Source organism: Lutjanus erythropterus, chromosome 14 (assembly GCF_056507025.1).
Source record: "Lutjanus erythropterus isolate fLutEry1 chromosome 14, fLutEry1.hap2, whole genome shotgun sequence".
NCBI classification, from domain to species: domain Eukaryota; kingdom Metazoa; phylum Chordata; class Actinopteri; order Lutjaniformes; family Lutjanidae; genus Lutjanus; species Lutjanus erythropterus.
The window spans coordinates 33,092,905-33,101,914 of record NC_139330.1 but is presented as its reverse complement, the minus strand read 5'-3'; positions in this window follow the sequence as shown (position 1 = coordinate 33,101,914).

Genomic DNA, 9,010 nt, shown 5'->3' with positions numbered 1-9,010 from the left:
GTCAAAAGAATGATTTCAGTAGTTTAATCTTGGTGTACTGTGTTGAAGTTTTGAGTTATGTCTTCAAATGAAGTCACCAATGTGTGCTAACAGCATCAAATTAAAATTAATGTAATGCTGATATGTAATATATGTCTCAGCGTGCTCATGTAATAGTAAGTAATGCTAATGGCATCCAAGGGAGTCTTTTGTATGCATTGAGAACAAGTAAACATAATCCAGATGCACACAGAAAAAAAGGGATTTAAACTCCTGTGGTTTTGTATATTTCCTGTTTTGTTTTGTTTGATTTCATCTGATGAATTGCAAACAAACTCAAGCTGTGACACATTAATCATGGATGAGCGATACAGATACAGATAAGCACGCGTTTCATAACACATTCCTTCATAAAAGAATGAAAAGCCTGAGATCCAGTTTCCCACACAGGGAGAGAGTGCTTGCTGAAAGAGAGAGTGATATATATATATTTATATATATATAGTGAGAGAGAGATGGAGACAGCTTGTTGGGAGAGAGTGGAAAGGTGAGAGAAGAAGTGGGTAAAAAGGAGAGAAGGACATAGATAGAAGATGAGGAAGAGAGATACGGCTACTCTTTTGGTCTCGGTCCAAAAAAGACTTTTTGGAGCTTTTATATTCTGGAAATAGGATCCTCTTCAAGGCCAAGACAAGTTCAGGAAGATATATTTAGAATCCAGAGCCCACAATCAAACAGCCGAGCTAACCTTACACTTTATTAGATACACATTCATCCATCCATCCATCCATTTTCTTCCATTTATACGGGGTCAGGCTGTGGTGGCAGCAGGCCAAAAATGCTATTCATTCAGACATCCCTCTCCCCAGCAATGCTTTCCAGCACCTTTTGAGGGTTAACTAAATATTCCTAGACCAGATGTGATATGTAATCCCTCCAGCGGGTTCTGGGTCTACCCCGGGGTCTCCTCCCCATGGGTCGTGTCCGGAAAACCTCCAAAAGGAGGAGGCATCGTAATCAGACGCCCAAACCACTTCAGCTGGTGCTTTCAGCACGATGGAGCAGCTTGTCTACTCCGAGTTCCCTACAGGAGTTCGAGCTCCTCAACCTATCTCTAGGTTGAGCCCAGTCACCTTACGAAGGGAAATCATTTGGGCCACTTGTATCTGCGATCGCATTCTTTCAGTCACTAGGCAAAGCTCATGACCATAAGTGAGGACTGAAACAGAGATCGACTGGTAATTTGAAAGCTTTTCCTTCATGCTCAGCTCCTACTCCACAATGACCGGCCAGTATAACACCTGCATTATTGCTGACACCAAGTTCAAGTATCTCAAAGACAGACCGATTGTTGAACACGCCATTCTAATACTCTTTTCTTGGTTGAGGCTTTCCATCATGTGATGGATAAGGGGATAAGGTGATAAGGTGTGGCTCGTAGTCGGTGTTCCAGTCAATCCCAAAGGTGCTGGGAGGGGTTGAGGTCAGGGCTCTATGTGGGCATTGTCATTAGGACTGTTGGCAATAACCGTAATTTTGAAATACTGCAATACTGACAAGCGAACTGTATGGAAAGCAGCTGCAAAAAAGTGCTATGTTCATATTTTCTTTTGTCCCTCTTCGTCTACACTTAAGTGCGTGTTAAATTAATGAATCAGTGCATCAGAAATTCAACAAGCAATACCAATATCTGTTCAAGCTCAAGGCCAGAGCAGTACTCACTGTCTGTGAGCCAACTTCAGACTTGAAAGCTGTAGGTTTTATGCTGTTTTAGCACTGATCTCACAGGTTAAACTGTTTAACTTGGTGCTTGCATGTTGCTACTGTAATTTCCACAGGTTGGGGCGATGTTGGACTAATGTTAGAGTGATACTGAAGTCAAGAGAAACTTGGAACATTAAGCCTCAGTTGAAGGTAGTTTAAATAACAAGAGTGGTGCGGCAGACACCAATAACTGTTTTTTCATGTTGCTCTTTGTTTAAGTTTATACTTCAGTGTGAGCTGCATCAGGTTTGTGGGTTATGAAAGCTGATTGGTTCTGCTTTGTGATCCTCCTGTGTAACCATGAGTGGCACACAGCAGCTAGCTTGCTCAAGGCCATCAAATTGTCCGCTGGGCAATGAGGTAAGATCCACAGATAACATGATACCAAGTTACTTCATTCATCATAAATGAAGTAATTTGCAAGACTTGCAAAAGAATGGTGATAATACTGCATACCAGGCTGTTGAGTCAACCTAAATCACAACAGTGCTAACTGTCATGAAAAAATGTTTGTGTAGGAGCATTTCATGGGCACAACATGCATTTGTTTAAGGTGCTCTTTGGATAGGGGCACATGTATACATAAAAATCACAAAAAACTCAGTGGCACTCTCATCTAAAACAATGAATATATACCTTTATTGCCACGGCATGGTTATGTTAGATCTTAAAACAAACAAACTGATGCATTTATCACATAGCACTCATAGGCCACAACTCCGAACGTAAGATTTCTATTTCTAACATTGGCCTAACATGACCATGCTGTGACAATAAAGGCATTTTAATTGTTTTAAAAGAGAGAACATTCCACAGTTCCTACAAAGTTGAAAACATTTAAGAGTCTAAAATATTACTGTATCTGCACAGGAACTGGATTTATACTTGATGCAAGGGGTTAACAGTCCACTGTAGATTCATGTAATCAAGCTGTATTGTGCTTTCATGTGCTCTCCACAGTAATTATGTTGACATGAGTTCATCTGCTTTGTAATAAAAAAGATGTAGGACTACACACATACTTATAGAACCAGTGTTAGATCCAGGTTATTATTTTCTATTTAGTCTTTTCTTGTTTCAATATGAGACTACCTCCATGTGCTTTCCACTTGTTTTTTCATCGACTGTGATAGAGACCACAGTGTGTAGCTGGTTACAACATTTCTTGATGTTGTCTCGACTATATTAATACCAGACAATTGGACTCGAGTCATAGGGACTCGGACTGGAGTCGACTCGAGTCGCAAATTTGACGACTTGCAACTCGACTCGGACTTGGAGGGTCAGAGACTCGAGACTCGACTCGACTTTAGACAAGATGACTCCCCTCGACTTGAGACAAGATTGATGACTCCCCTCGACTTGAGACAAGATTGATGACTCCCCTCGTCTTGAGACACGACAAACGAGCCCCTCCCGCATCACTCTTTCACCTGACTGCTGCTCTCTCCTCTCTCTCCTCCCCCCGCGCGCGCCCGCTTCACCACGGTGCAACGAGCCCCTCCTTCTCCTGACCGCAGTGCTCTGCTCTCCTCCTCTGTCTGCCTCCTCTCTGACAGTCAGTCAGCTGTTCCTGTCAAAAACATGACGTGTCGTGGCTTTTATACCTATGGATGTTAACATTAGAGCTGGACAGTATTATGTTACAAGGCTGGTAAACATATAGCTTCGCTGTTTGTTTTTGTTTTGTTAGTTTTTTTTTTTACCCTGCGCTACGTTGACTTTGCTCATCTCAGCCATAGACTGTAAAGGTCTCAGCTTTATGGTCATCACCTTTTTAAAAAAATATTTAATAAATCTCTAAAGCCTCTATTTTCTTCTTCTCTTCTTCTCTTTTATTTTCTTCTCTGTGCATCCCTCCAACCTGGGCCCAGGACAACAGACCTGACTACTGTTAGTGTCCCCCCTTCGGCAGGAATCATGGCAACAGCGAGTGTCCCAAAAGTGTTCAACTTAGGATACAAAAACTACAAGTCTGACAGGAAACAGCGAATTACAGAATGCAAAACTTTCAACGCCTCAATCACGGATAAAGAGGGCACCACGTCAAACTTTATCCGCCACTTGAAGACACATGAGGCCAAGTAAGTGAAACCTGCAAACAGTAGCTAGGACGTTACCTTGACTGCACGACCAGTAGCTAGCAAGATAACATTATTTTTACAAGTGTATGTGAATGTGTAAGTTGGTTTTGTTTTGTTTACCCCAGACCCCAGAAAACTACAACAATTTTGGTTTTGGTTATCCCCAAAAAACCTTTTTTTTTTTTTTTTTTCAACCACATTAACATGATCATTGGGGTCATTGGGTCCTATAGTTTGTTCTCACAAAGCAATTGGATCCAACATTTGTATATAAGGCCCGTCCTCAGGTCCTCACACAAACTCCAATTTTGTCCAATCTGGTCTTCCTCAAATGCAACAACCTGTAAATGTTTGTATTCAGTAAAATGTTAACATAAACAAAATAAACATGTTTTTGTTTGAAACATGTCACATCTTTATTGGAATGTAGCCTTTCCCCATCTACCTTGGTCTAAATGATCAAATGTAATATAAGAATAGATTAAATTAACAGCTCTATGCTTTAATCCATGCAGACTAGACTGCATGCTCTTTTTTGGATGAGGAACAATAGTGAGAGACTTGACTTGACATAATCTGCGACTTCATTTGACTTGACTCGACAACCTTGTGACTTGACTCGACTTGACTCAACAACCTTGTGACTTGACTCAACTTGACTCGACATAAACCTTGTGACTTGACTTGACTTGACTTGCCCATGACAAAAAAAATTGGGACTTGCTTGAGACTTGGACCGAATTACTTGATACTTGCTTGGGACTCGGATTGGAGGGACTTGTGCAATTGTCTGATTAATACCCCATCCATTCAAAAATATGTTTTATTTATTCTTCTTAAAAACAAAGAACTGGACCCAAATGCAGACTCTGAGGCTCTGCAGGTGGAGTTCAAATGAAAATTTAATGAATAAAATCAAAATACAAAAGGGTTACAGAAGTTTGGAAGGAACAGATCAAAACTAATGTAGAAGTCATCCCTAACTTCCACCAGGTGCAACTGCACCGCATCACGGCTGCGCTGTGGCACTCAGACCAATTTGCGGCTGTTCTAGACAATACTTGTGTTTCCACCAGAAGCACCACGGCGTGTTTCAGATGCTTCCCAGAAGCAGCTCGTCGCTCTGCTCTGCGGAGAATATGCACCGAGTCTATTTTTGATGGATGCTGCGTCAATTAGTGCAGAGCAGGTCGAATGGGTAGGAAGTCAGGCATGGAAAAGGCAGGGAGAATCCAGTTAATTTTCAAAATAAAAGACCCCGTGCAGACTCAAAATCATAAAGACATACAGAAAATAAACTATTTAACTACATAGCCTGCTTATGTTGTGGTGGGCTCAGGAAAGGCAGGGTTGGACCCAAACGCAGGCGATGCAGGAGGCAGAGGAGAGCAGTTCAAAAAGGATATTTAATGAACAAAAAACCAAACAAAAGCTTACATGAATGACGAGGGTGAATCCAAAAAACAGGTAGGGAGGAACAAAACCAAAAATCCATAAATCCAAAAACACTGGGAAACACTGACCAAGACAGAGACGAGACAAGAGAGTGAGAGTCAAATGAACCAACAAAGGAAAGAGGACAAGACACAGGATTAAATACACTAGGAAGGGGAAGGAAAACAAGACACAGGTGAGGGCAGTCAGACAGGTGAAAATCATTAGTGAACACAAAGGGCGGGAAAACAGAACAAAGACAGGAAGTAAAAACAGGACACACGAAGGAGGACTAGAAACTACCAAAATAAAACAGGAAATAAACCACCAAAATCCAACACCGTGACAGCTTATCCATGGTAGAAGCACAAAGAACAAGGAAAGAGGACTTCATCAACAAAATCAGAGCAAGTAAACATAATCAGGTGGGCAAAACGCTTCTGAAACGCTGCTGGTAGAAATTGCAGTCGCTCATATGACGGAACAAAACCGCAGTGCACACGCAACGTCACAAAGCCGCATCTGGTGGAAATCCCAGGTCAGGTGAAAGCAAACAAATTGAGTAAAGAGGCAAATTCCAAGAAGTGGGCAGAAAGCTAAACAAGTTCTATGAAACCTTTGGGACATGACAAAACTGAAGGCAACTGGCAACTGAGGAGAGGAAGACACAAGTCTAAATACAGAGGGCAATGAATCAGGGGCAAGTGAAAACAATCTCTAATCAAAAAAAAAAGAGGGAAAAGGACAAAGGCAGGTCTGGAAGTAAGCCAAGGAAACAACTAAGTCCCCAAACCATGACAGCAGGATGATGTGCAGAGTTTGACACTAGAACAATACTTACTCATCGTAAACCTCAGTTTAAGACCTGTATGTGTGAACACGGTCTGTAACAGCACAACTAGTTTGAAAGCCAATTGAGATCCAGTCAGCAACTAAGACAAGTGTGATATGGAAAACCAATGCCAGGACCACCCTGTTCTTAGTCTCAACACGGCAGAGTATCATGTTACAGCTACCTCATAGCGCAAAAGAACCCGAACATAGTATATATATATATATATATATGTATATATGACTGTCTTGGATTTGATATAAAATGAATCTATGAGGCGTAGTGTGTTTTGTGTGTTTGTTTGTTTGTTTGTTTGTTTGTTTTGTTTAATCAAAGCAATGATCGATTTATTGAGGGACTTTAAACCGTGCAGAAGAGACCAAAAGATTTCTCAAAGAAGAAACAAACAACAAGTCAGGTCAAATAGGATTTATTATTATATAATGTAGAAGATATACATGTAAAAGATATAAAAGATAAAAATATACACTGTGTATACAGCAGCAAAGTGGATAGCAAAAATATTAAAATCAACAAAAAAGACAATATGTATATATATGTATAAAGAATAATAAAGATAAAATACACACAAAAGAATTTAAAAATATTTAAATAAAAAAATTAAATAAAAAATAAAGAAAGAGAGAGACCGACCCTCAGCTCTGGGCCCTCCTCTCTGCTGCTAGAGGTCAAGGCTCTTGCCCTTAAAAAGAGCACAAGTCTTTTTTCCTGCCAGCCCTGTTCAGCTGGCTGTGGCCAAAGACCTTCTGGGCCGGCTGGCCACAGCGCTGGCAGGTGCGCAGCTTGTGCCTTTTTCTTCTTTTTCTCTCTGGCTGACTGGCCTCCCCCTCCTCTTCCTCCTTCAGGGCCTTCTTTTTCATCCTCCAAAGGGTGGTCCTGGGATGGAGACGTCAGTGGGCCCTCTCCTCTCTGCCAGCCACTCCTGAGGCGTCCTTCCCCCAGGCCCGTCCTCCATGGAGCAGAAAAACTGCCCCTCATAGAAGGCGTGCCCGGTCTCTAGACGCCTCGGGTTGCTGCAGATCTCGCAGGGGGCCCCGCGTGTCCCCTTCAGGCTGCTGGCAGCAGCAGTGGAGGAGGTGGTGGTGGTGGTGGTGGTGGTGGTGGCAGCAGCAGCGGAGGAGGAGGAGGAGGAGGAGGAGGAGGAGGAGATCCTCTTCAGAGGCCCGGGACTTTCCTCTGGGCCGCTGCTGCTGCTGCTGCTGTCCTCCTCACCCGGACAAGGCTTGTAGTCCTTGTCCAGGGTGTCAGACACCTCAGAAAAGGATGGTGAGCTGGAGCTCAGAGGTGCTACAAAAATAAAGTCTGAGGGATCTGGTGGGAGGAGCTATTGAGATGCACCACAGATAGAATATCCATCATTTTCAATCTTTGAAAGGGACAAAAGCAGTCATGTCATAACAGGGTGCTGTCTCGCTGGCCAACAGTGGAAATACTACCTCAAGTGTCCACACTGCGGCTGCGTGTGGGATCCAGATGGGTGGTATTACTTCACTATGGCCCACTTTAAGGAGCTGAACACAAGGTGACATCGACCTTCAGTTCTGTCCTAAAGTAGGGGACACCAGCTTCAGCTGGCTGATTTGATGCATGTGTGATCAAGGGGGACAGACTGACAAGAAGTTTGAATTTAGTTTTACTCAGAGTAAGACTGTTATGTGAAAATACAATTTTCATTGTGTTCAATTGTATATTATTTAGGGATGCACCGATTTGAAAATTCTGACCGATACCGATATCCGATATTAATATTGCTGTTATAGCCGATAACCGATATTTACCGATATCGATATGTTTATATATATACATATATATATATATATATATATATATATGTAGAGAGAGAGAGAGAGAGATGATAAAATTTTGTACAGACTGAAAATCATGCAAACTGAATTTTTGAATGTCTTCGGGCCAAAACGCACTGCAGGCTTCATTTGACGTGCGTCAAAAGACAAATGAAGCTTCTATAGCGCACTGCAGGCGTCAGATTTAACATTCCATCACCATAAAACCAGCAGTATTTTAGGAAAAGGTCGCTATTTATATGCATCTGTTTATTTATTTAGTATAACTATTAATAATAGTTTATGTCTTTAATAAAATATTGTCCTCTGAGAGAAAAAAATAATCTTTTTTCAGGTCCGTCTATATAATGACTAAACGGTGCGCGATATTAATGTTTTTGTATTAAGAAAGCAGGATATTTTTTTAGACCACAGCAGACAGCAAACTGCACAGACACACACCGAGGAGATGAAGAGGGAGACAGCATCTGGACACTTCATAATGATTTAAAATAATGTTGCGAAATGACAAAGCTTTCATGGAGGAGACGAGCGTCTGTCTGTTTGTTACTGAGACTGATATTTTAGACAGGGAATTGTACAGTAACATCAGGATTCATCATCAAAAAAGTTTTATATGGGCCATTCTACCGAATTCGTGCAAAGTCCAGAGTTGGAAACACATTTTCAAAAGTTGTTTTTTTCCAAAAACCTTGTCCATACATATATTGTACCATATTTCTATGGTACATATCTAGTAAAGGCACAGTCAAATTTCATATATTAATGTCTGCCTGTTCTTGAAATGTTTTTCCGCTCCTGAAATGTGTCACTACCGTAACACAGCAACACACTGCAATAAAAACCATTATATTAATCTGTTAATATTGTGTGTCCATACACCCTCTAAAGAATATTTTTAGACATTTTTTATGAAGGGTTTTACAACTAAATCAATTAAAATGATTTTTTAAACAAATTTCAAAGTTTATTTTCTAAGACTCATCAAAATTTAAATGCAATCTCTTTTGTAAAATGAATTACACTGATCATAAAGATCTCAGAGTTAATTAGTTATTACATTGAATGTACATTTAACCAATAGTTATCAT